Raw genomic sequence first — 26612 nt, forward strand, 5'->3', positions numbered from 1 at the left:
CACTAGAATTGGTCAAGAAAGACTCAGCTGAGGAGTTAAGCAGCATCAAGGCAGGATGAAGCTGTTTTTTCATTCCTGTTCCTCAGCCCTTTTATTCCAGAGAAGGATTTAGGTTCAGGTTCCTGTGTGCTTAACTGATTTATATTAGGCTACAGAACTGGTTTTCCAGAGGTACATAAGTGGATTGAGAGTTTTCTCTTCTCCCACTGTGTTTGAATTTTGTAGCTGCCTTGCCCTCCCTCCCCTTTTTTTAATAACCCAGAAAAATTCTGGATTTAATGAGAAATGATAATCTTTTGGATAAAACACAGTGTTGGTATTCAGGAGATCTGCATTCAGTTTCTGACTCTTCCACAAATTTCTCTGTAACATTGGTTAAGTCACTTAATCTCTGTGACTTAGGTTTCCTCTTCTGAAAAAATGAAGATAATACTTTTTCCTCATAGGAGCCTTGTGAAGATTAATCCATGTATTGTGCATGAGATGCTCAGATACTGTAGTGATGAAAAGGTAAATAAGTATCTAGATAGGTAACACTCCAGCTTCTAGAACTTTTGAAACAATTATGAGGGCTCTTGCAAGTGAGTAGCAGTTTGGTCAAAAATTCAGTCCTAATACAGGCATTTGACTGGATTAATGATTGACCTCACCTCTGTAATGGGGAGTATAGACACCACACGGCAGTGGACGCTGAAGAGTTAATGACGAGAGCAATCACTTCCCCAGCTGTGGCTCAATGGCTGGTTAGTAACAGCTGGGGAAAAAAAACCTGAAATGCGGTCAGAGCAGGGTAGTTGCTAGACAGGCTGAACTTCACCATAGAGAAGCTCCACAGCATTAGATGGGGGAAATTTGCCTTGGCAGAAGGAGCCAGGGAAGCTTACCATCCAGAAGATGAGTTCAAGGGCAAGAGGTAGGAAGCAGCCCAGGAAGACGACAGGAGACCTCAGCAAACAGACTCTGGTTACCCAACTCAGGGTCCCTGGGCTGGGACCCAAACAGTGTGACTGCTGCCATGTCCCCTGAAGACCTGACATTCCAGTACTTCTGCAGACAGCTTGGGCCTGTTCGCACATGCGGAACCTGTCCTTGCTGGTGTGACCTCACAGAGTTTTGTCTCAGTACCAGACAAGACAAAACCATAGAAAAATAAGATTATTTGGCTAAAAACTAGTTGAATGGCTTGACTGGACTCAGGGTGGGGCGTGGGACTGGTCATTCCCCTCCCCGCCCCACAGTCTCTACCCGAAGGGGGTAGAGACTCCTGAATCCCCATGCTAATGTTTTCCCCTACTGTTACTCACACCTTCTTGTCGACTGTTTGAAATGGGCCATCCTGATTATCACTACAAAAGTTTTTTTTTTTCTCTTGCTGATAATAGCCCACCTTAATTAATTGGTCTCGTTACAGTTGGTATGGCAACACCCATTTTTTCATGTTCTCTTTGTATATATCTCTTCCTACTGTATTTTCCACTGCATGCATCCAATGAAGTGGGTTTTATCCCACGAAAGCTTATGCCCAAATAAATTTGTTAGTCTCCAAGGTGCCACAGGTGGTCCTCCTTTTTTTTTTCCTGATACAGACAAACACAGCTACCACTCTGAAATCAGTCCTAACATAAGATATCTGGGCTTAATTTTTGTTCCTGCTTTAATTTCCTTTGTTTCTCTCGGATGAAGAAAGGAGAGGGATATTGGGCCCCAGGAATTGCTATTGGAGGCCCATCACAGGACGCCTAGCACCTTGGAGTGAGACCCCTTACTACCCTGAAAGAGGAAGGAAGTAAATGACCCAGCTGTAGGGCTCAAGCCATAAAGAGAGGCTGAGCACTACAGGCCACATTTCTAAATTGACACAAAGGAAACCGGAGGCAAGGCTGCTGTTACCAAATGTCTAGCCACCAGGGAGTGCATTAAAGGTGAGAGGCCCAGTGACAACTACCTATAATAAAACATTTGCTGCTTTTGCACTTTAGCAGCAAGGTTGGAAGGAGAAAGTTACTTCCTTTTTCCTGCAGTCATAATGTCTGAAGAACTCTCAGGAATTCAGTGGACAATTTGTGTGCAGACGAATTGTAGAATAGAATGTGGGGTGTGTATCCCGTACCAGAACATATCTTTGTACAAACTGGTTTGACAAAGACAAAGTGGCAAAATGAGGCAGACACATGGATGGATTTTAAGCATCAGGGCACAACTTTTATTAAACTTAAACACAGTAGAGAAGAGCTACCCACCCATCGCCACCATACTCTCCTATACCAGACATTTGATTGGTTACAGTGTGAGGGCTACAGGACTCTTACCATATAATCCATAACTCAGGGTAGGCTCTCCTCAGCCTAACCTCCATGACTCATCTTGCTCTGAGTCTTACAGCCCACCCCCACGAAGGGGACAGAGGATGCAGAAGGGTGTATGTGATTGGAATAACAGAGACTTGGTGGGATAACTCACATGACTGGAGTACTGTCATGGATGGTTATAAACTGTTCAGGAAGGACAGGCAGGGCAGAAAAAGTGGGAGAGTTGCATTGTATGTAAGAGAGCAGTATGACTGCTCAGAGCTCCGGTATGAAACTGCAGAAAAACCTGAGCGTCTCTGGATTAAGTTTAGAAGTGTGAGCAACAAGGGTGATGTCGTGGTGGGAATCTGCTATCAACCACCGGATCAGGGGGATGAGGTGGACGAGGCTTTCTTCCGGCAACTAACGGAAGTTACTAGATCGCAGGCCCTGGTTCTTATGGGAGACTTCAATCACCCTGATATCTGCTGGGAGAGCAATACAGTGGTGCACAGACAATCCAGGAAGTTTTTGGAAACTGTAGGGGACAATTTCCTGGTGTATGTGCTGGAGGAACCAACTAGGGGCGGAGCTCTTCTTGACCTGCTGCTCACAAACCGGGAAGAATTAGCAGGGGAAGCAAAAGTGGATGGGAACCTGGGAGGCAGTGACCATGAGATGGTGGTGTTCAGGATCCTGACACAGGGAAGAAAGGAGAGCAACAGAATACGGACCCTGGACTTCAGAAAAGCAAACTTTGACAACCTCAGGGAACTGATGGGAAGGATCCCCTGGAAGAATAACATGAGGGGGAAAGGAGTCCGGAGGAGCTGGCTGTATTTTAAAGAATCCTTATTGAGGTTACAGGGACAAACCATCCCGATGTGTAGAAAGAATAGTAAATATGTCAGGCGACCAGCTTGGCTTAACTGTGAAATCCTTGCTGATCTTAAACACAAAAAAGAAGCTTCCAAGAAGTGGAAGACTGGACAAATGACCAGGGAAGAGTATAAAAATATTGCTCGGGCATGCAGGAATCAAATCAGGAAAGCCAAATCACACCTGGAGGAGCAGCTAGCAAGAGATGTTAAGAGTAACAAGAAGGGTTTCTTCAGGTATGTTGGCAACAAGAAGAAAGTCAAGGAAAATGTGGGCCCCTTACTAAATGAGGGAGGCAACCTAGTGTCAGAGGATGTGGAAAAAGCTAATGAACTCAATGCTTTTTTTGCCTCTGTCTTCACGAACAAGGTCAGCTCCCAGACTGCTGCACTGGGCAGCACAGCATGGGGAGGAGGTGACCAGCCCTCTGTGAAGTGGTTCAGGACTATTTAGAAAAGCTGGATGAGCACAAATCCATGGGGCTGGATGCGCTGCATCTGAGAGTGCAAAGGAGTTGGCGGATGTGATTGCAGAGCCATTGGCCATTATCTTTGAAAACTCATCACGATCGGGGGAGGTCCCAGATGCCTGGAAAAAGGCTAATGTAGTGCCCATCTTTAAAAAAGGAAAGAAGGAGGATCCTGGGAACTACAGGCCAGTCAGCCTCACCTCAGTCCCTGGAAAAATCATGGAGCAGATCCTCAAGGAATCAATTCTGAAGCACTTAGAGGAGAGGAAAATGATCAGGAACAGTCAGCGTGGATTCACCAAGGGCAAGTCATGCCTGAGTAATCTAATTGCCTTCTATGACGAGATAACTGGCTCTGTGGATGAGGGGAAAGCAGTGGACGTGTTGTTCCTTGACTTTAGCAAAGCTTTTCACACGGTCCCCCCACAGTATTCTTGCCAGCAAGTTAAAGAAGTATGGGCTGGATGAATGGACGATAAGGTGGATAGAAAGCTGGCTAGATTGTTGGGCTCAACGGGTAGTGATCAATGTCTAGTTGGCAGCCGGTATCAAGTGGAGTGACCCGGGGTCGGTCCTGGGGCCGGTTTTGTTCAATATCTTCATTAATGATTTGGAGGATGGTGCAGATTGCACCCTCAGGAAGTTTGAAGATGACACTAAACTGGGAGGAGAGGTAGATTTGCTGGAGGGTAGGGATAGGATACAGAGGGCCCTAGACAAATTAGAGGATTGGGCCAAAAGAAATCTGATGAGGTTCAAGATGGACAAGTGCAGAGTCCTGCACTTAGGATGGAAGAATCCCATGCACCACTACAGACTAGGGACCGAATGGCTAGGCAGCAGTTCTGAAGAAAAGGACCTAGGGGTTACAGTGGACAAGAAGCTGGATATGATCAACAGTGAGCTGTTGTTGCCAAGAAGGCCAATGGCATTTTGGGCTGTATAAGTAGGGGCATTGCCAGCAGATCGAGGGACGTGATCGTTCACCTCTATTTGACATTGGTGAAGCCTCATCTGGAGTACTGTGTCCAGTTTGGGGCTCCACACTACAAGAAGGATGTGGAAAAATTGGAAAATGTCCAGTGGAGGGCAACAAAAATGATTAGGGGACTGGAACACATGACTTATGAGGAGAGGCTGAGGGAACTGGGATTGTTTAGTCTGCAGAAGAGAAGAATGAGGGGGGATTTGACAGTTGCTTTCGACTACCTGAAAGGGGGTTCCAAAGAGGATGGATCTCAACTGTTCTCAGTGGTAGCAGATGACAGAACAAGGAGTAATGGTCTCAAGTTGCAGTGAGGAGGTTTCGGTTGGATATTAGGAAAAACTTTTTCACTAGGAGGGTGGTGAAACACTGGAATGGGTTACCTAGGGAGGTGGTGGAATCTCCTTCCTTAGAAGTTTTTAAGGTCAGGCTTGACAAAGCCCTGGCTGGGATGATTTAGTTGGGGATTGGTCCTGCTTTGAGCAGGGGGTTGGACTAGACGACCTCCTGAGGTCCCTTCCAACCCTGATATTCTATGATTCTATGACCTTTTTCCACAAAGTCTCACCCTATCCCGTGAGCCCAAGGTCCATTGTCAAAACCCTACTTCTTTTACTTCTGGGAACCATTGATTTTATCATTTTAACTGCACTGGAAACCCACTGCAAGTTGCAACAATTTAACAACTCAGCCAAGTACCTCATTTACTAAGTGCATTCCTACATAAAACACTGTGGCTTGAAGGTGCTATGGGGAAGGGGAAAAACTGCCTGTCCTCTGCCATTTGGCCCATGGGAGAGAAAAAATCCTTCCTGACCCATAAGTAGTCAATCTGTTAGACCTGTAGCATATGTGAGGCCAGATTCCCATACCTAGTTAAGGGTGGATAGAGTGGGGATGCTGAAAGAAGTTGCATGTGGTCCCTGCACTAGGTTAAATCCTGGAAGCTGAGAAACGCTGGCCAGTAAGCACTGTTCCTCCTCCCTCCACCCCCTGCACAGCTAGCCAATGCATGCCTGAGACTTCAAGAGGTGGGGGAGGAGCTACCTGGTGTCCCTCAGTGACTGTTTCCCCCCCTTGCTGCTGGAGCTGTCCACTTACACCACCTGCCCCATCAAGTTTCCCTGCCTGTTGAAGTGGGCAGGCGGCATTTCTCTTTGTTAAAAGTAGATAAGTCCAAGCCATACACTTTGGAACCAGCTCCTAAGTCCTGCACAGTTAAAGGTTGTTCTTACTTGGAAGTTTGGTTAAAACGTATTTTAAATTGAAATTGTTAGCAGAAAGAATTTTCTGGCAGATATCAAAATCTTGATATGTTTGATCAAACCACCAGCTTATTCACTAAATCATTATAGTTTTGCTTTAGTTCAGTCTTTTTTATTATTACAATATAAATAGAATAGCTTATCATCATTTATTGTCAAGGACAAAGACAACATACTATATTTCTAACATGGACTGTATTCTATAAACTGACTCTGAAAAGGGCATAGGAGTCATTCTAGGGAACCAGCTGAATGCAAGATCCGGTGCAATGCTGTGGGTAGAAGGGCCAACAGAATAGTTGGCTATATTAATACAAGAAACTGGATTAACAATTGAAATTGGAAATAAGACATCATTTTTATCAGTTATGATAGGTAACCGATTACCCAATTGATGTGGTAAATTCTCCAACATTGAGAATATTCAAATCAAGATTGGATGTTGCCTTGAAAGATAAGCTCCAGTTCAGCCTGAAGTTATGGACTTGAAACAGGAACCAAAGGGTGAAATCCTGTGGTCTGTGTTATGCAGTAGGTCAGACTACGTGATCATAATCGTCCCTTCTGGTTTTAAAGTCATCATCTTGATTTCAAGCAATTTGAAAAAATATAAATCAGTCCTTATTTCCATGTATTTTATTGCTTAGCTTTAAGACAGCAGTGCAGTAGAAAATCAAAGCATAATACAGTCCAGTACTTGTAAAGCACTTTATGCATTTATGCATAGCTCATAAATAGGCTCTATTGAAATCTATTTAGTTTGTGGAATAGACTTACAATCTTACTGTAGTTTAAGAATAAAATTGGTTTTGTCCTAGTGTAATTTGAAAGCAACCACTTAAATAAAAAAGCTTTTTCTAAATAGTCTGGTTCTGGTTACATAACTTTTAGCTGCACTGACTGTTGCAGACTCTTGCTACAAAATTATTGAACATTAGTTTTAATGGTATTTGTCTCTTTATATTATATGCCGAATGAAATCATTGAGAGCATCTGTTATTTTACTTTTAAAGTATAGTTGCTGCTCCCCTAAAAACTCGTCCAACTATAACTTTGCTAAATAAAGACATAACAAGCAAGCATTTGACTGGAGTAGTAATTATCACGTGAACATACAGCAAATACTACTAGTAATCAGATGTCGGGCAGTCTTATCATTTGCACTGTAGGAAAGAAAAAGCATGACAAGGAAGCTGATCATTAGCCCTCTAAAGGTTAAGAAATGTAGTTTACAACATCAAGTCCTATTATGTGTTTTCTGTTCAGTTTAATACTCAGAGGAGTCTACAGTGGGCGTAGATTGGAGGTGGAACTCTTAGATGGGATATTTTACCAACAAAATCTGAGATATATACTAGTTTATTGATTTGTTAACCAACTGCCTGAATCAAACCACTGGGAAGCTAACACACACAACAAACTACCCAACTCCATTAGTAGCCAGTTGCAAATCGTTATTGCTGTTTTAATCTGTGTTTTGCCACTTCCTCATTGCCAGAATATATATGTTGAAAACACATGCCTTAAAGTAGCTGTAAAACTGTTCATGCCATGATCTAATCACAGGTTTTCAAAATGGAGTATGATTCTAATTCAGTTATTTAAACAGAAATGAAAATCTATCCTTTAAATTTGCTAGCAAAACCTTTCAATAAATATGAAACCTCTGGCATACTTTATTAAACTAGTTACATTTCCATCAGTGCAGTGATGTTGTTTTCCATCCACAGTTTCAATGAGAGCAACATCTGGCTCTTTTCCCCTAATCAATATAATCTCTTAAGAGTCTCAGTTTCAAAATCAGCTGCAGAAAGCATCAATTACGGGTTTGCAGATTTGATAGATTTTATAAGAAGCAATTATGTCATTAACAAATTATCCAGTTATCAAGCCATCTCATTGAGATAATAAGGGAAAAACTCAATGCTGATTATTGTATAGAGAAAGAGAGACGAATATGATGTGAAGAACATTTTCTTAATGTAAGTGAATCTTATAGAGTTAACCTTTAGAACTATAGCACTGTTAGGACTAAATGCAATCTGTGTTTCCAATCACTTAATATAAATGATAGAAAATGAGAAGTAGTGAAATTAATTATGTTTACTGTCCCAAAAATGAGCCAAAGAGGAAAGAGAGATTCAGAGATGAGCTAACTTTTTAGTCCATATATTCTTACCTCCAGTCTCTCCTCCCTTTTTTTAAGACAATGAGAATTTTCCTTCTCTTAGAATTAAGATTCTGATAACTCTTCAGACATTACCTTCACAGCTGGATAAACAGAAAAGTTCTGTTGTGTATATTTCCTATTATACCTGGGTGGCAGTGTCTCTCACTGTGATGGATGATTATTTAATATTTAGTCTTTCTGCTAGGCTTCTTTGTTTATCCTTCTGAAATATGAAAAGAGGTTTTTTTCTTCTGCTCTGGAAGGGGGCTATTGATGCCATACAGATGCTAATGGGTAAAACAATATTATTGATGCAAAAGTATGTATTTGAGATAATATTGGGTGTGGCCTTTCTTTACATTGTGACATATGTAGTATGCATTTTCATCTCTTCAGACTATGAACTACCAATTATGCAAAATTATTTGTGATGCTGCTGTAATGTGGAATCCAATCTAGCTGAGTAATTACGATAAATAGTTCCATAGATGATCTTATTGCAGCTCTCAGAGATTCAAACTCCCTTCCAGGAACGTTTTAAAAGCTGTGAAATAATTTGAGACATGCACTTTTTGCAAGAGTCATAGCCTGAATATTGAGTCTTGCTCAACACATAATTTGAGCTAGATAAGTTCATGGAGGATAGGTCCATCAATGGCTACTATCCAGGATGTGCAGGGTGTCCCTCACCTCTGTTTGTCAGAAGCTGGGAATAGGTGATGGGATGGTGATTGCCACTTGGTGATTGCCTGTTCTGTTCATTCTCTCTGAAGAACTTAGCATTGGCCACGGTTAGAAGACAGGATATTGGGCTAGAGATGGACATTTGGTCTGACCCTGCATAGCCATTCTTATAGTCTTAGAATGCTAGTCAGTAACAAATCAGAATGTACATGAAGTTCTATACATAGGTGCCGACTTTCCCATGGGTGCTCGACCCTCCCTCTGCCCCCAGTCCTGCCACCACTCCACCCCTTCCATGAGGCCCCACCCCGTCCCACCTCTTCCCCAAAGTCTCTGCCCCAACTCCGCCCCCTCCCTGCCAATATTCCAACTCCTTCCCCAAATCCCCAGCCCGACCCTACCTCTTCCCTGCCTCCTCCCCTGAGCACACCACATTCCCACTCCTCCCCCCCCCCCGGAGCGTGCTAACGCTGCCAAACAGCTGTTTGGCGGTGGCTGGGCAGGAAATGCTCGGAGGTAGGCAAAGGAGCAGGGACATGGCTCACTCGGGGGGGGGGGGGGGGGACGGAGAGGAGGAAGTGGTGGGGCAAAGGGGGAGGGGAGGTTGGCTGCCGATGGGTGCAAAGCACCCACTAATTTTTCCCTGTGGGTGCCCCAGCCCCGGAGCACCCAATGGAGTTGGCCCCTATTGTTCTAGATGGTGTACCCTGGAAAGCAAGGGACATAGAGAAACCAAGGCTTGCCTGCCTTATTTACATTAATGTGTACTTAACAACAAACAGTTCTATTGATCTAATGTGATTTCAGTTTGATTTCTTGCAGAATAAGGTGCTGAGCAATGAGTAGAGGAGGCAGAATTTGACTCAAATTAGTAGTACGTTCACAGGCAGAGATTAAGGGAAAATGTTCCCATCATTAATGCTAATAAGATATCTGCTTAGGCATCAAGGGGAGTATATACACTATAGTATGTTATTTTATCTTAAAAAGTACCACTTCAGAAAAAAAAATATTATGTTCATTAGAAAAGAGCTACCACAATGGCGATGCTTCATTACAGCTTTCTAGTGCAACTTCCCATTCCCTAATGCATGCAGCTTTTATTTAATATATATTTTTCTGTAGTGGGAGGGAGGAAGGCAGCGTTTCAAAAGTTTCATCTTTCATGGATGAGCAGAACATGACCTTATTTCCACTAGTGCTTGCCTTCTGCAATCTTGAGATATTTATCACATGAGACATGCACTAGATCCTAATAATAATTTTTGTTCAAGAGTAAGGGGTGGGAGAAAAGGGGGAGGAACATTCCAAGTCTTCCTCCTAGTAATTCCTGAGAGAAAATTAATTCCCAGACTGAGATTTGGGGGTCAACTTAAGCTATGCATATGAGCAAGACTCAACATAGTGAACATTTACAATATATCCCTCAATTTGGTGTACATGCTCTCCATTTCTTCCCTCCTCCTCCCCTCATGTACCTTTTTTTCATTAGGGAAAGGATTTCTCAGCTTTTAACTAACAGTATGGTTTGGTGAATAAGGTATCCAAAATATCCAGGTGTGAAGTTTAGTTCTCTACATTCCTTTTCTATATAAATTCTGCCAACTGGAAATACCCTAAAAGCTAGAGGTTAAAAATATGTCTTCACTGCAGAGTTATCCCTGGTGATCAGCTCTCGGGTCTGAGCAGTCAGGTTAGCTTAGTCTAGGTGTGAGCAGCCACACTACAAAACCATCCCTGAGTTACCAGGTCCTCACTGCTGCTGTACTGTCCCATGTATATCACTGGGATTTCTGGGTGTAATCCCATGGTTCTTTGTGCTACAGTAAGCTGAACCCCTCTTGTTTCTTTCCCATTTCGTTGTCAGAAAACTTGTCTGCTCTTTGGACACATGGGGTGAATTGTGGAAAGGTACTGGAGGACTATGAGCACTTGGGTGATATAGCAAGTGTGTTCACTGCAAAGAATGAAAGTGGAACTATTAGCTCGATCCCATACCCAGAGCTGACCCAGGCTGGGTGTGGCCATGCGCAGGACAGCGTTAGGGGGAACACTTTGGTAACAGGCCAAGCTAACTCTGCAGTGAATACATACCCTAAAAGAATACTGTTGTTAGTTATTTAGTCCTGTATTTCTTCCTCCGTGATATTTCAGATTTTCAAATTTAAAATAATTAACTTGTATTCTGTGACTAGTGTAATAGGTTCTTCCAAATTGAGTATACACTACAGATAATATGTAGTAAGATTACCTATATTTATATAACCTTTAAGAATATTAAGGTTGTTTAATCTTATGAGTGACATCACTATGGACCCAATTAGCACAGTTTGCAGCCACTTCATAATTCAAAAGAGTGTGATCATTCAGCTGGAAGCACATTTGACAGAAACTCCATAGTCATGAAGGTAAAAGCTTGCAAGATCACCCACTAGGATGGAGAAGCTGTCATTCTTTCATCAGTGCTGTTGAATACTAATGTCAAGGTCAGAATAGTGCAATTTCAGGCTGCCAAAATATTGTTGGAACTGATACACTAGTAGATGCTTAAGAAAGTAAGGAAATACAAGTTTAATAAACTTTGATATGGCAGTTATAAAGTTTGTGGACTGTCTCATACACTGTATTACTCTGTGTATTATAATAGAAGACATTAGCATTTATTTTTACATATATTATCTAATTCTGAGATTTGCCATCTGTTTTTAAAATACATATATGTGTGTGTGTATATATATATATATAGCGAAGAAGCTTAAATATGCCCCATGCATAATAGTTGTAGTTTCCAGCGTTATCATGATATTTCTGAAATTTTGCATGTATGCTATTTTTAATACAAATGTAGGTGACTTTAAGTGTTTATAAACAGTGGCGCCAAAATACATGTGATTTCTCCCCCTTTCCTCCCCCCCCCCATATAGAGTGAAATCAACAATTAGATTTAGGCTCTTTGTATTGAATTGACACAAACCCCAAAGTGATTACTTGTGTATCTTACTTTATTTCCACATGTTCACCAACACAGTATGATTCTCCATAGATGAAAGTTTTTTGCATATTTTCAAGATAATAAAAATAAGTGTGTCTTAAGCAGGATTTAATTATTTTGACAGTACAGGTAAGTATTTAAATTTACCTTTAAGGGGAAGATATTTTCAAAAGCATCTGAGGTATTTAAGAACAAAATTCCTATTGAAAGTGGAATGGAATCCTTCATTTGAAGGATTTCAAAAACTCCCTTGTCTGTTTTAGTGGAGATTAAGCTTTTTTCTCAACTTAATATCTCCTTAATGTAATGCCAGTGATGTTTGATTTCCGTATTCCACTAGACTGACACGGACAAAAAATCAAATAAACTAAATCTACATTAGTGATGACCCAACAGGAGTTAAGATCTTAGTAGTAAGAATTCCATTATGAGTAGGTTACTCAAGTTTCCTCCTAAACACTGAAATTCTAGAATAACAAAATGGAGCAAGCTGATAGTTTTATATAAGCTAAAATCTGTAAGTGCCTTTTTTGGGTTCAATTTTTTTTTAAAAAAGGTTCTTTGGTTTTGATGTTTACATTACATGAATATGTCAATGAACAGTGGCAAGCAATACCTCAGTAGGATTGCTTCTCATATTCCAGATACAGCTTTGAAAGATGTCTAAAATGACATGTTTGCAGTAAAATATACATGGCCGGGTGAACTTTCCTGGTCTTATCTTGCGCCTCAGTAATTCTAAAACAGAAACTGAAGTCTTTGTTCTCGTGAAGTAGACATCTTTTAAAATATATTTATTAAAATGAAATATTCAAAGATTCCAAAGTTATCATAAACATACAGAGAATGTATCCTTTCCTTCTTGTGCATGGTTAACTTTCATTCATATTAATGGGGGTTAGGAACATGCTTCAAGTGAATATTTGGCTTGGTTGAGTTCATGTTGCCTATTTACTACACTGTTGAAAGAGGAGGTATTAGGAGAAAAATATATTTTTGCATTTAATTTCTTTTTATTAACCTAATTTGTTTTTGAATGGGCTAAAAATGCACTCATTTGGTATTCTTTTGAGGAGAGGATGGGGACCTTACTAATATTTTAAGAGGCCTAATCGTGTGGTACATTAATCATTAATACTTTCTATGCAGCAGGATGTCACTGCTTGTTAAATACCATGTGTTTCTTTTTTTATAAGGTAACCCCAAGAGAAATATCAAGTTTATAGACAACTTTAATAAGGGTGCTGATGATATAATTTAAAAAGTAGATGTTGCTTGATTCAATTTGAAAAATGTTTACCTTTGGGTCTACAGGCCAAAAGTTCAAATCAACTTTAAAAAAAACTCAAGTAAGAATTTCCACTATGAATAATGATTAACAAAATACTTGCACAGATTTTGGTTTCATCTTAGACTTAAAACTTAAGTACCTATTGCCTGCATATATTGTAGTTAAAGTATTCCTGAGAAAAAGTAGAGCGTTAGCCTCATTGCCCTGATTATATATTTGTAATAAAATGTCCAGTTTAACAACTCAGTACAAGACAGAGCCTCTTTCCAAAGCTGCCTGGGTGCTTAAAGAGCTGGTTAGCCAAAGATATCTCTAACACTGTATGATCTGACATTGGCTTGAAATAAATTAACAAACCATGCTTTTATTAGAACAATTATCATATTTAGGGTTCTGGATAGCAGTCTCTTCACCTTTTTTACTCTTGTGTGACTTTTGGTATCTGAGTTCAGATTCATCTAGCTACTTGTCCACGTTAGGACTTGAAGACAATTGACTCCTGTGATTCAAGTCTTAAGCTTCTTTCTTGAATCCTAAGGTTTGAGAAATATATGTTGACATGTTAGTGGAATTGTAAGTATGAGGTGGGCATCAAAGTAATTGTCAGTGACAGACATGCTTTTAGAAAGACAAATTCTCACATGATTTGTGTGAGGCAGCCTCAGAAGAATGTCATAGTAACAGCCAGCACATTTGCATTGTTGCTTTCAAATATTGTACATGTTCCAAGTGTTAAAATGAGTTTGTGGAAATGACATCTATGATTGAAAGGGCTTTGCCTCATGCAAATTATAATGGATTTTGTATATCTATGTCTTTTCGATTCAAAAAGGTCTGTTGGAGCCATATGACTGTTTTATATCTGTGACTTGCTCATATACTACAATTAAGCAGTAATGGTATGAAAAAGTTGTCCCATGCTGGGATAGTGCAACACATGATGAGGCCTTTTTAACCTGAAGTTCTATTATACTGTTGCCAGCTAATAAGTGGTCTTAGTCTCGCAGGACCATACATCATAGGGTTCTTTATTGTAATGATAAAATATAAATTGAACCTTTTTCAGGCTAAAAACAATATAGTATAAACCAGTATTTCCATACATCAAAAATTAACAGCCTGAAAATGGCTTCTGTGAAGCATAGTATCTAAGTACTGAGTAGCTGGAGCCTGTCTGGAAAGCTGGTGTCATAGAATCATAGAATATTAGGGTTGGAAGGGACCTCAGGAGATCATCTAGTCCAACCCCCCCTGCTCAAAGCAGGACCAATCCCCAATTTTTGCCCCAGATTTCCAAATGGCCCCCTCAAGAATTGAACTCACAACCCAGGGTTTAGCAGGCCAGTGCTCAAACCACTGAGCTATCCCTCTACCCCCTCATGTGTCATGTGAATAATGGTGTGTCTCTTCTATCTAGATACCATACTTTTGTTTCTCTGTCACCTACTCTTCCCTCTCCCACAATTCAACTCATATCCCAAGAACTTTGCTCCTTTGTATTTTGGGCAATACAATTTTCTCAAAACAAGCAAGCAACCAACCCCTCCCCCTTCCTGGCTCACCCCCCGCAAAAATAAAAATAAAAGGAAAAAAAAATCTTTTTGGCAAATGGTACTATAAATAACCACAACTTTTGATAATGTCAAGCTATGTGGACCTGCAAACTTGAAGACAAGTTAACCTTGGCTGTTAAGCAATATCAATCCAACTATAGTGCAATGCAACTTAATTCTAACATGAACGAGAAAAGCTATAGTAGACAACCAGTAAGTGGAGAAGAAACAGGAAATGAGGGGATGCTATTGTGTGCCAGTGCCCAGAAATCTATTATGGTACTTTCTCTTCAGGTCCACGCTCACCGTCCCTCCCTGTAATATTATTTTTTGTATGATGTAGTCAGTATTAGTATTAATTGGTCAGGAAGAGAGGAAACTGAATCTTTTCTTTGCAGTATGGACATGGTTGAATGCATGCATTGAGACACAGGCATAAGATAAAATGGGCTAAGCTCTTAAAGGTTCCAAGATCCCATGTTTTTATGTAATAACAATAGCTTGGTTCTGTGAATGAAGTATGTGTAGAGAACTCTAGTTAGAAGTCTGTTTATACACATTAATGGCTAAAAACATGCTCATGAAATCTAAGTCACACGTAATGGTGTGTGTCTGATAGTGCACCCACATATATTCATTGTGTGTGTGTGTGTATAGATGGAGGTATGCTTTTGGGTGTATGTATTTAATTTGTGTGCGAAGTTATTCAATTTAGAAAGTCCATAGACCTTCATTTCACACAAACATATCATTTTTTAATATGACAGGTTTCAGAGTAACAGCCGTGTTAGTCTGTATTCGCAAAAAGAAAAGGAGTACTTGTGGCACCTTAGAGACTAACCAATTTATTTGAGCATGAGCTTTCGTGAGCTACAGCTCACTTCATCGGATGCATACCGTGGAAACTGCTGCAGTTTCAAATTAGAACATGTGCATGTATGACATTTTGTCATAGTATACATCTGATAGCAGTTGTTTATATATAGAATAAAATCCTGATCAATCTCTGACACTTATTACTGACTTCCTGCTGCTTGGAAATGTGTACTGTAATAGCATTTGTATATTTTCTGTTCCCTTAAGATTTCAGGTTTCTGTTTCCTAAGAGCACAGAAAATTAGAAGAAAAATCAAAGACATTGTAACAGAAGGAAATAAAACTAGCAATTTGCATCCTGTTCTAAACAGACCCTTGTATGTGTGTGCATAGGAGTCTGTGTTTGTGCACACACTTATTTAACTTTGAATATCACACGTGTATAAATTATAGTACTATAAATTATAGTTTTCTCTCTTGCCAATAACTAGACAACAAGAGATAGCACTTAGTACAATACTTAAGGATAAAAAAAATCTCCTTATGTATAGCAGAGGAATTTTCTTAGAAAGGTTAAGTTATAAAATTAAAAATTGATCCATTCTCTTGTGCACCATGATGTACTGAATTCAACTGTACAATATTTGGCAAAAATTACCAGATTGCCATTGATTTTTACCTTTTCAATGGATGCTATCCAGCAGCAAGTAATTTAGCTTTCTGAGGTGTATGAGGTTGCACACTGATTTAATCTATTCAGGAGAAGGGTAAGTAGTTTCAAAAAGGTGAGACAAACAAACAAACCCACTTTTCCTAGGATCAGTAGGAGTGAAGCTGCTGGAAGAGTGGATCAATGTAAAGAATTTCCCAACTTTCCAAGAAGCTTTCCGCCCTGATTCAACAAGGTACTTAAGCATATGACTAACTTTAAATACGTGAGTTAGTACTATTGAATCTGTTAACTTTACATAGCATCCACTGAGATGCAGCTACCAAAGTAATCTTGGACTTAATGGAAACAAATGTTCTTTGATCTACGTTTTCTCAGTACATGTATTAATTGTGCTGCTTTTATTAATAAATATGGGAAAAATTCTGGTCAGATTAAAGTGAATGGGAATTTTTCCATTGACTTCAGAAGGGCCAGGATTTCACCCTATTTCTCTTGTACATACATTTATGGCAAATCCAGGAGAGATCTGTCCCAGACTTTTTAGGTCTATTATGTGTACGGTTTGCAGATGAAGCTCTGATACAATGTAATATATGTTTGTTTGTTTTTCAAGTGTGCATTTGTCCCATAATTGCCTCTACATTTTTTTTTCCAAACTATGAAAAGACAGAAAAAATAGTGTTGCTTACAAGGAATTAGTATTTTTACTAATCTTGACTAAATGTTAAAGTTGAAAACTTAACTGCTTTAATTAATTTTTGTAGGACTGTTGATTAATCGCAGTTAATTCTCATGATTAACTCAAAAAAATTAATCGCGATTATCAAAAAGTAGTTATGATTAATCCACTGTTAAACAATAGAATACCAATTGAAATGTATTAAATATTTTTGGATTTTTTTCTACATTTTCAAATATATTGATTTCTATTACAACACAGAATACAAACTGTACAGTGCTCACTTTATATTATTTTTATGACATATTTGTAGTGTAAAAATGATAAACAAAAGAAATAGTATTTTTCAATTCACCTAATACAAGTACTGTAGTGCAATCTCTTTATCATGAAAATTTGACTTACAAATGTAGAATTATGTACAAAAAAAGGGATTCAAAAATAAAATAATGTAAAACCTTAGACCCTACATGTCGACTCAGTCCTACTTCAGCCAATCACTCATACAGACAAGTCTGGGTACAATTTGCAGGAGATAATGCTGCCTGCTTCTTGTTTACAGTGTCATCTGAAAGTGAGAACAGGTGTTCTCATGGCACTGTTGTAGCTGGCATTGCAAGATATTTACGTGCCAGATACGCTAAAGAGTCAAATGTCTGTCCATGCTTCAACCATCGTTCCAGAGGACATGCATCCAAGATGATGGTTTCCACTCGATAGCGATCCAAAGCAGTGCAGACAAATGCATGTTGATTTTCATCATCTGAGTCAGATGCCACCAGCAGAAGGTTCATTTTCTTTTTTGGTGGTTTGGGTTCTTGTTTCCGCATTGGAGTGTTGCTCTTTTAAGACTTCTGAAAGCATGTTCCACACCTCGTCCCTCTGAGATTTTGGACGGCACTTCAGATTCTTAAACCTTGAGTCGAGTGCTGTAGCTATTTTTAGAAATCTCACATTGGTACCTTTGTGTTTTGTCAAATCTTCTGTTAAAGTGTTGTTGAAATAAACATGTGCTGGGATATCATCAGAGACTGCTATAACATGAAATATATGGCAGAATGCAGGTAAAACAGAACAGCAGACATACAATTCTTCCCTACAGAGTTCAGTCACAAATTTAATTAATGTATTTTTTTAATGAGCATCATTAGCATGGAAGCATGTCTGGAATGGTGGACGAAGCATGAAGGGGCATACAAATGTTTAGCATATCTGGCATGTAAATACCTTGCAATGCCAGCTACAAAAGTGCCATGTGAATGCCTGTTCTCACTTGCAGGTGACATTGTAAATAAGAAGCAGGCAGCAGTATCTCCCAGAAGTGTAAACAAACTTGTTTGTCTTAGAGATTGGCTGAACAAGAGGTAGGACTGAGTGGACTTGTAGGTGCTAAAGTTTGACATTGTTTTATTTTTGAGTGCGGTTATGTTACCAAAAAAATTCTACATTTCTAAGTTACACTTTCACAATAAAGAGATTGCACGACAGTACTTGTATGAGGTGAATTGAAAAATAGTATTTCTTTTGTTTTTTACAGTGCAAATATTTATAATAAAAGATAAATATAAAGTTAGCACTGTACACTATGTATTCTGTGTTGTAACTGAAATTAATATATTTGAAAATGTAGAAAACATCCAAAATATTTAAATAAATGGTATTCTATTATTGCTTAATGGTGCAATTAATCGTGTTTAATTTTTAAATCACTTGACAGCCCTAATTATTTATGAGAAATATACAGCCATTTTGAGGTCTAAGCATTTGAAGTGTATGTGAAATTCCCAGGTAAATTCTCTCATGCAATTTGTTTTCACCAAGATATGCCAAGCTCTGGTGAGGCACAAGAACCATGCAGGAAAAAATTCAACACTGCTGTTTACCTTAAACTATAGAATGGTTTTATATATGGTTTTAATGCCCCCACAGGGTTTTGTTTGTTTGTTTGCTTTTTAAGTTTTCACCATTTCTAAAAATATAAAATAAACTGTACATATTTTCCTATAGATCTCCCTTTTACATTCTCCCACAGAATTCCATGCCTCAGAAGCTTCCTAATAATTATTATTCATGTTTACTTTATCATGTCTAGAAAAAATAACTATCAATATCATCATGTAAAACATTACCTAATAAACTAACTACAAAAAGGAAAGCAAGAACTCCCTAAAACATACAGTAAATTCTGCTGAACTTCTCAGCACTATATTGTAGAATTCATCTTCAAATATACAAAATAAATTAATTTTAAAAAATCAGCTCTAACAAAAACATCTTGAAAGGTGCTACAAATGAGGTTGGGTACATGTGGGGACAGCATTCCAGGGTTTGGGTCATAATGGAAAATGTCCTGTTTCTGGTACTCTTGAGATTATTCCAGCTTCTATAAGCAAATCCAACCTCACGGCATGAATTCTAGATGTATGATTTGCCCCCTATGGAAATTTGGTGGAAATTCTGCATTAACTTAACCAGCTCATCTTTGTTCTAGTTATTGGAACAATTGTTTTAATACAAAACTTTGGCATGTCATAAAGAAATCCATGTGTCCAGCCAGCCAGCCAGCATTGTTATTTAAATCACAGGGAGCCAGGACAAGAATCCTGGCCTTTCATCTCCAAAAAAATGCATGCATTTTCACTATCCCATGCACTAAATGGGATAGTCTTTTGCTTACAGTAGTAGTTGGTCCTTTATCTTCACTCAGGACCAACCACTAGGAGGCAACTTTGCTCAGTTGTGCAGACAAAGCCATTATGTGCTACTGCAAAATCCTTGTACAGTGGTTGTTCATTTAACTCATTCTTAGCTTCCCGGTATTACTTGCTCTTCGCTTTTCATTGAGATTGACCTTGGGCACTTCAATAGCGCACTTCCATTGTTCTTCATTAACTTTATCCCACCTGAAACTGATTTTTTTCCCCTTTATCCCATTAACCTTGGGAAATATTTTTTAGCATTTGGGTGTCCTGGCACTGGCAAAGGTTGCTCAGAACATCATGTTTTCAGTACTTTGGCCCTAATCCGTTCTGTTTTCTTGGTGGCCTAAAGCTTTAGAGAATAGGGAGTCTTCTATTGCTACTTCATGGTAAACAGGGACAGGACAGAGGCTTCATGAGGAGGGAGCTCTTGGTTGGTATATACTGGTGAGCAAAGGGAAATAACTTGAATGGGTGGGGCTCATTTGCATTTTTGTCACATATCCGTTGGGTTGTCTTGGTTAAAACAGTTTAATTTTGAGTTTGGGGGTAATAAAACACTACTTTGCCGGTTGGGAAATGAAAGGACATGACGCTGCACAGCTGTGCCCGGGGTAAGGAGTCATCCTGACCAAAATAATGTAGTGTGGCGCAGGTGTATAGTGGAGCCTGAATAAAGCTAAGGAAAAAGGAGGACAAGGGGGGCTTCTCCCTTCAGAGGAGGGGGCAAGTGCATCCCTGGGGGCAATGACTATGTTAAAGAATCCTATATACTATTGATCCCTCCTTGAAGACTGCAAAGATGTAGTGTACGGGCAGCACAAGGTACAGAGAGGGCTTTTGCTGAAGCCTCCTCTGGTTAGGGTCCCTCTGCCTTGCAATCAACTCTGTAATCACTTCAGCTAAGTCAGGTGGGAGTCCCTGCAGCAGACCGGGCAAAATTTCCATGGGGTCGGAGACAGACCTGCCTGGATTCCTCCAACACTGGACTACAAATGGATTTGCATCAAAGTGGGGGAGGGGAAAGGGAAGTAAGTAGCTGTTATAGGAACACACTGCCTTATTGGATAATCACACCATGGGAGAGGGAATGAAGTTAAGGCTATTGCTAAGACACCCTGGAGGGGTGGGAGTCTGTCTTAATAGATATATACAGATATTGTAGATTTATTATTGGTGGCTTTTCCGTGTTTAGTCTGTGTTCCCTTCATCACCAGTAAAATTTTCTTGGTTTTGTACAACGGACTCTGCTCACACAAGGGACTGTCCAAGGGGCCCCAGTTTCTGGGTGGGGGCATGAGCTGGTATTGTTTGTAAAGTTTCCAGAAGTCGCCCTTAGATAATTGAACCGGCAGGAGGGTTACATTTGTATATGGTTTCAAGTCCTCATCAATGAGGTTCTTACAGCGAAGCCCACAGGAACACAGACTTATCAAAATGTCTGGATGCAATAAATGCAGCATATATCTGCAATCAGAACCAGGTTAATTATAGATGTTTAGGAAATATTTCAAAATGGTCATGTTAGATTTGGATGCTTGATAAATAAACATTTATATATTCCTTTATTTCAAGATGCATACAACTCAGAGGACATTGGCTAATTATTCTTGTAAGGGTCACAGTCACTCGCTGGCAGCTTCTGGATGCTTGAGTAATTCTGTGACCAAGATTGCTTGTTTTTCCTCACCAAGCACTGATTGGGGGCAGGGGAGAGAGCCTCTGCCTTCAGATGTGGACCTTACTATCATTATCCATGCCTTGGTCACCTCCTACTGCAATGCACTCTGCATGGGGCCACACTTTGTTAATTTGGAACCTTAAACTGGCACAGAATGTGGCTGACCACATATTAAGCAGTGCTTCCACAGGACATAACGCCATCACTCTTTAATGGGCGCTAGTTTCTGGTTAGTTTCCAAGGGGAGGATAAAGGTGTTACTTTTGACCTATAGAGCATTAAATAATGTGGGATCTGGTCAATTGAAAAATCACCTTTCTCCCTTTGTTATAAAGCTGCAGAGATAATTATCAGAGAGGTTGAGGTAGCAACCCCCTGTTTTAGAGGGCACGATAAATTTAAAATGCACAGTCCTTATGAACAGTTTTTATCTATTATTGTAAGTAACCCCTAAATTACTATAACTGAAAAGGATTAGAGGGAGACTCTATTTTTGTTTTGTTTTACTTTGTGCAGTTGCAGTAATCTATGAATAGTTCCGTTTCACTGGTTCCCCTGTATACCCAGTAAATCCGTTTCCCACGTTGTTTGTGTGGGTCTCTCACCTAGCAACATGCAAAAGAAAAATATATATATATATATATATATATTTTAAATACTGGTAAGACAACAAACAGCGGAAGGGGGCTTACATGCTGGTGCAGTAACTGAAACTACTTTTAATTTGCTCTCTTTTTTAATGGACTAGATTTCAAGTTGATGATTCCTTTTTAAAAGAAGGGGCTGCTGGCAAGATCTTTGACTCCGAATATTCCCCGTCACTGCCCTTTGTCTGACATTGCCCAGATCTTGACCTTTGTACCGTTCTGCATCGCTTTTTCTTAGCCTTTTAGCACCAGGAAAAGGATGAGGGACACGAAAGAGGGTAGCTATTTTGCAGGCAGGTACTAGCCTTGGTTTGGCTTGAGTTGTAGACACAGTCTACTGCAATATTTTGGGGATTTGTTTGAACATTCTTAAAACCATTTGTTTATATTAGGAATAAATGCTTTAAGGAAATCTATGTAGAAAATACATGTAGACACATGAATAACTTTATTTCTTGACTTTTTAGGTGGAGGGGATCTTGCAGGGGGGAAAGAAACAGCAGAATAAGAAACAGCAGATAAGAAAGAAAATGGTAAGAATAGATGAGCTTTTGTACTCAGAAGTTAAAGACTGTAACTTTTTGTTACATGTGTACGGTTATTAGAAAGGTGCAGATTGGTCTGACTAAATAGCATCTGTCAGGGACTCTGTTTTGACAGCACCTAATTAGGGGAAAGAGAAAGAGATACATGTACTGTAAAAAGTACAGTGGATAAACAATTAAAGGAGGACATACAAAAGAGCAGTAAAAATCCCATGGGAGAAAAATCAGTAAAGATGATTAATGGTTAACAGCCATAAAATACATATTTTTAAGATGTCATCTTTGCTTTTATAGTTAGGATTTAACCACTATTAAACTAAAGCTTTTATCATAATTATGCTTTACAAAACACTGGTTAAATAGACACAATTACTGTCATCATAACCTTTGAGCCCCCTGTTTTGGCATTTCACAGGTCTGTTATATGAGTTTGAGGCTCCTGGAAAGCAAAGTTAGCTGAAATGTTCTAGTACAGTTGTGTGTGTGTGTGAAGCACAGCCACAGAATTCCTCTCAGATTTGCCTATTGTTGTAGAGAGGGGCTTTGTAATTACCAAGGGATTATAGCAGAATATGAAAGGCATTGAAAGCAGCTTTCTTGCAGCTCAGGAATGTGTTCTGCACAAACTCTGAAACAATCAGCCAGGGTAGTGAGGCAGAAGTATATTAAAACGTTAAGAGTTCATGAAGAAGGTCCTGCTAGAAACGCCTAATTAAAGAAATAAAAAGCGCTTTTAAAGAATGTCAAAGACTGTCATTTGATGTCTCCAGTAGGGGAAAAAAGGGTCTTCTGAGGATTGCAAATTAGATGATGGCACTACATAAATACAATGGATTCATCCTTTTTTTTTTCTCCACGACAAAAGTAATGAAAACGGAGCTTAATGGTACATAAATAAAAATAATTAAATAGAAGATAGTGGTGGTGGTACATTGCCTGAATTGATGTACAAGATTAAGAGGCCAATAATGCAGAAACAAGTTAGTTACTTTGGTATTTTATATAAGTTAGTCAACACTTTCAGACATGAATATCATGCAGAATTACACCCATTGTTTTAGCCCATAATTTTTAATTATATCTGGTTACTGGTTATGTTTTAGCGAACAAGGATCAGTCTCTTCTTCAATGCATTATCTCTGAATTAATTTCTACAAAAGAACCTAGTAAATTTTTACATTATTTTTCCTTGTCCCTTTTTTTTAAGGAAAGTAACATTTGACTCCAGAAGACCTGAGGCCTTGTTTCATTGAGCTATGGGATAGTAGTATAGATAGTAGGAACTGATGTCTGCTAAGGCCTACATTCAGAACTTATATTTTTGTTAGATTCATGTGCCCAATCTACTTAGTGGGGAAGTTAATGACAAAAGGTCTCTTGACTTCATGAGAGCAGGATTGGGCCCTGTGTGTTAAACTAGTGGCTTCCTCAATTTTGTTGAGATTTCAGCAAGCCAAGGCAACACACTCTAAAGTGCTGAACAGATATGACTAGTTAAGTGGTTTAACAGTGTGTTTAAACAAGTACAGGTGTGTATTAAGAGGATTCAATTAGATAAAATAAAGTAATTCTGAACTACAAACACTTTCTTTTAAATGTATGTACTGTGTTAGTGGAAGTTTTTTTGTTGAAAGGAGTAAGAGAAAATATTTGAGCTCTTTCCACTTCTTCAGTGGAATGCATTAGCGTATCTTGGTTTTATGTGCCTTTCAAGATGATGTATTAAGAGATTTAGCTCTGATACCATGTTCCATTTAATGGTGATTGGTTTGAATGTAATTTTTTTAATTGGCAAAATAAATTTTATGCAACCAGAGTGCAAAATTATTTACTCCTATGTATTGTTTGGATGAATGGTTCATGGTATTGATTATATTTTTGAACATGTAATCTCCAGGCCAGAGGTTCAAAACCAGTTCCACTCAGTAACAATAAGTCTTCAAAAAGAAAAGGAGTACTTGTGGCACCTTAGAGACTAACAAAGGTGCCACAAGTACTCCTTTTCTTTTAGCGAATACAGACTAACATAGCTGCTACTCTGAAATAAGTCGTCAGTGGCCTATGTTAAAAGAGTCAATGACCACGGTCCAATTCCTGTTAGATGGATGTCCACAAAATTCATCAGAATATGGGCAGGCTATTTGTCCAGTTTTAAACCAGACAGTCCTCTTTTTGAGTGGTTTGTCCCCAGTCCACTACTAGACAAAACTGAGCCATTTTGAAAAAGGCACCACTCTGACCCCACTGGCATGACCTTGCATCCACCATGTACAAACAGATTTTTCATAAATGAATGTTTGTAAAAAGCAAACATGTGACCACCATGACCCATGGGTCTTGAAGGCAGGTCTGCAGGGTTTCTGCAGTCATCAAGCTCTAGTCCTTCAGCCAACAGCTTACTGACATCAGGTAGAAATGGTGTACCTTGAAGCCCAGCTCAGATAGAAGGCTTCACACCTGAACGGCAATTGAGGGAACACCAGAGCTCCTGATTTGCCTGTTTCCTCTCCTTAAACCAGAAGGAGGAATAGGAAGTAGGGTGACCAAGTGTCCGGTTTTCGATCGTAACACCTAGTCGAAAAGGGACCTTGGCAGCTCCAGTTAGTATCGCCAACTGGGCCATTAAAGGTTTGGTTGGCAGTGCTGCAGTGCTAAGGCAGGCTAGTCCCTACCTGCCCTGGCTGGCACCGCGTTGCTCCCTGGAAGCGGTCAGCAGGACCGGCTCCTCAGCAGGGGGGTCCCGGGGCTCCACGTGCCTTCCCACCACAAGCACTGGCTCCTCACTCCCATTAGCTGGGAACCATCCAATGAGAGCTGGAGTGGTGGGGGCGGTGTCTGCAGGCAAGAGTGGCATGTGGAGCTGCCTGACCCCCTGCCTAGGAGCCAGACCTGCTGGTTGTTTCCGGATGCACGCAGTGCGGTGCCATGACAGGCAGGCAGCCTGCCTTAGCTCCCACACTGCGCCACTGACTGGGAGCTGCCCAAGATAAGCCCACACCCCTGCCCCAGCCCTGAGCCCCCCGCAAACCTGGAGCATCCTACTGCACCCCAAATTCCCCCCCCCCGAGCCCTCATCCCCAGCCCAGAGACCTCACTCGCCCTGCACCCCAACCCCCTGCCTCAACCCACAGCCCCCTTCTGCACTCCAAAACCTTCAGCCAGCCGAGTCTCCATAACTCTCGGCCCCACCCAATTGATGATGATGCTCTGTTTACATTTATATTTTTAAACCTATCAGTTAGCCAGTTTTTAATCCCTTTAGTGTGTGCTATGTTTATTTTATATCATTTAGTTTTTTAATCAAAGTGTTGTGAGGTATCAAGCCAAACACTTTACAGAAGCATGTATTACATCAACACTATTACCTATACCAATCAAACTTATCTCAAAAGAAAAATGTCAAGTTAGTTGGACAGGATCTATATTCCATAAACCCATGCAGATTTGCATTAATTACATAACACTCCTATAGTTCATTATTTATCGAGTCCTATATCAGCTTCTCCATTATACTTCCCATGATGGATGTACAGCTGAGAGGCTTGTAATTACCTGGGTCATTCCATTTACTCTTTAAAAAAAATTGGTACATTAGCTTTCTTCCAGTCTTCAGGAATTTCCCCAATGCTACAATACTTATTGAAAATCAACATTAATGATCCAGCAAGCTCCTCAGGCAGATCTTTTAAAACTCTTGCATGCAAGTTATCTGGATGTGCTGTTTCAAAAATGTCTAACTTAAGTAGTTTCTTTCCCCCCCAAATAACAAAAGTAGTTATTGAACACTTATCTTTTCTGCATTATTAATGATAATTCTATCATTTCTATGCAGTAATGGATGTATATCTTTGTGAGGATTCTTTTTGTGCCTAATATGTTTTAAAATTTCTCTTTATTGTCCTTAACTCTGTTTACTATAAAGTTCTCCCTCTGTCTTGGCTTCCCATATGAATTTTGTACAATTCTTAACTTCTGATTTATATTCATTGCTATCAACTTCCTGTTTCTTCCATCCGTTTTGTTTTATTTATTTATTTATTTATTTATTTACAACTACATTTACTTGCCCTAAACCAGGTTGTTTTTTTTAACCACAGCCTTCTTCCTTAGTTGTGGGATTGTGGCTTTTCCAGCATCTGGTAAGGTTGTGTTAAATGATTCCCAATTATCATTCATATTTTTGATTGAATTCTTCCTCCCAGCTGATTTGGCTCATAGTTGTTTTCAGGTTTGCAAAATTGTCACTATTAAAGCATCAAGTATATATATTATTTGTCTGCACTTTGTTCTGCTTGC

The 26612-nt window shown here is 39.6% G+C and overlaps 1 protein-coding gene across 35 annotated transcripts in view; it reads left to right on the forward strand.

Moving 5' to 3' along the window:
• The window catches only part of TENM3 (teneurin transmembrane protein 3), a 2220601-nt gene that overhangs the window by 815154 nt on the left and 1378835 nt on the right, over positions 1-26612 (forward strand). For 3 of the 35 annotated variants that reach the window (XM_075127816.1, XM_075127814.1, XM_075127817.1), the window contains exon 5: positions 22239-22304. The exons of the other annotated variants lie outside the window; for them this stretch is intronic. The gene's annotated coding sequence lies outside the window, so the exon portion shown is untranslated. The remainder of the gene's footprint in view (positions 1-22238; positions 22305-26612) is intronic. 35 annotated transcript variants of the gene reach the window in all.

This window comes from Caretta caretta, chromosome 4, assembly GCF_965140235.1.
Source record: "Caretta caretta isolate rCarCar2 chromosome 4, rCarCar1.hap1, whole genome shotgun sequence".
Classification (NCBI taxonomy): domain Eukaryota; kingdom Metazoa; phylum Chordata; order Testudines; family Cheloniidae; genus Caretta; species Caretta caretta.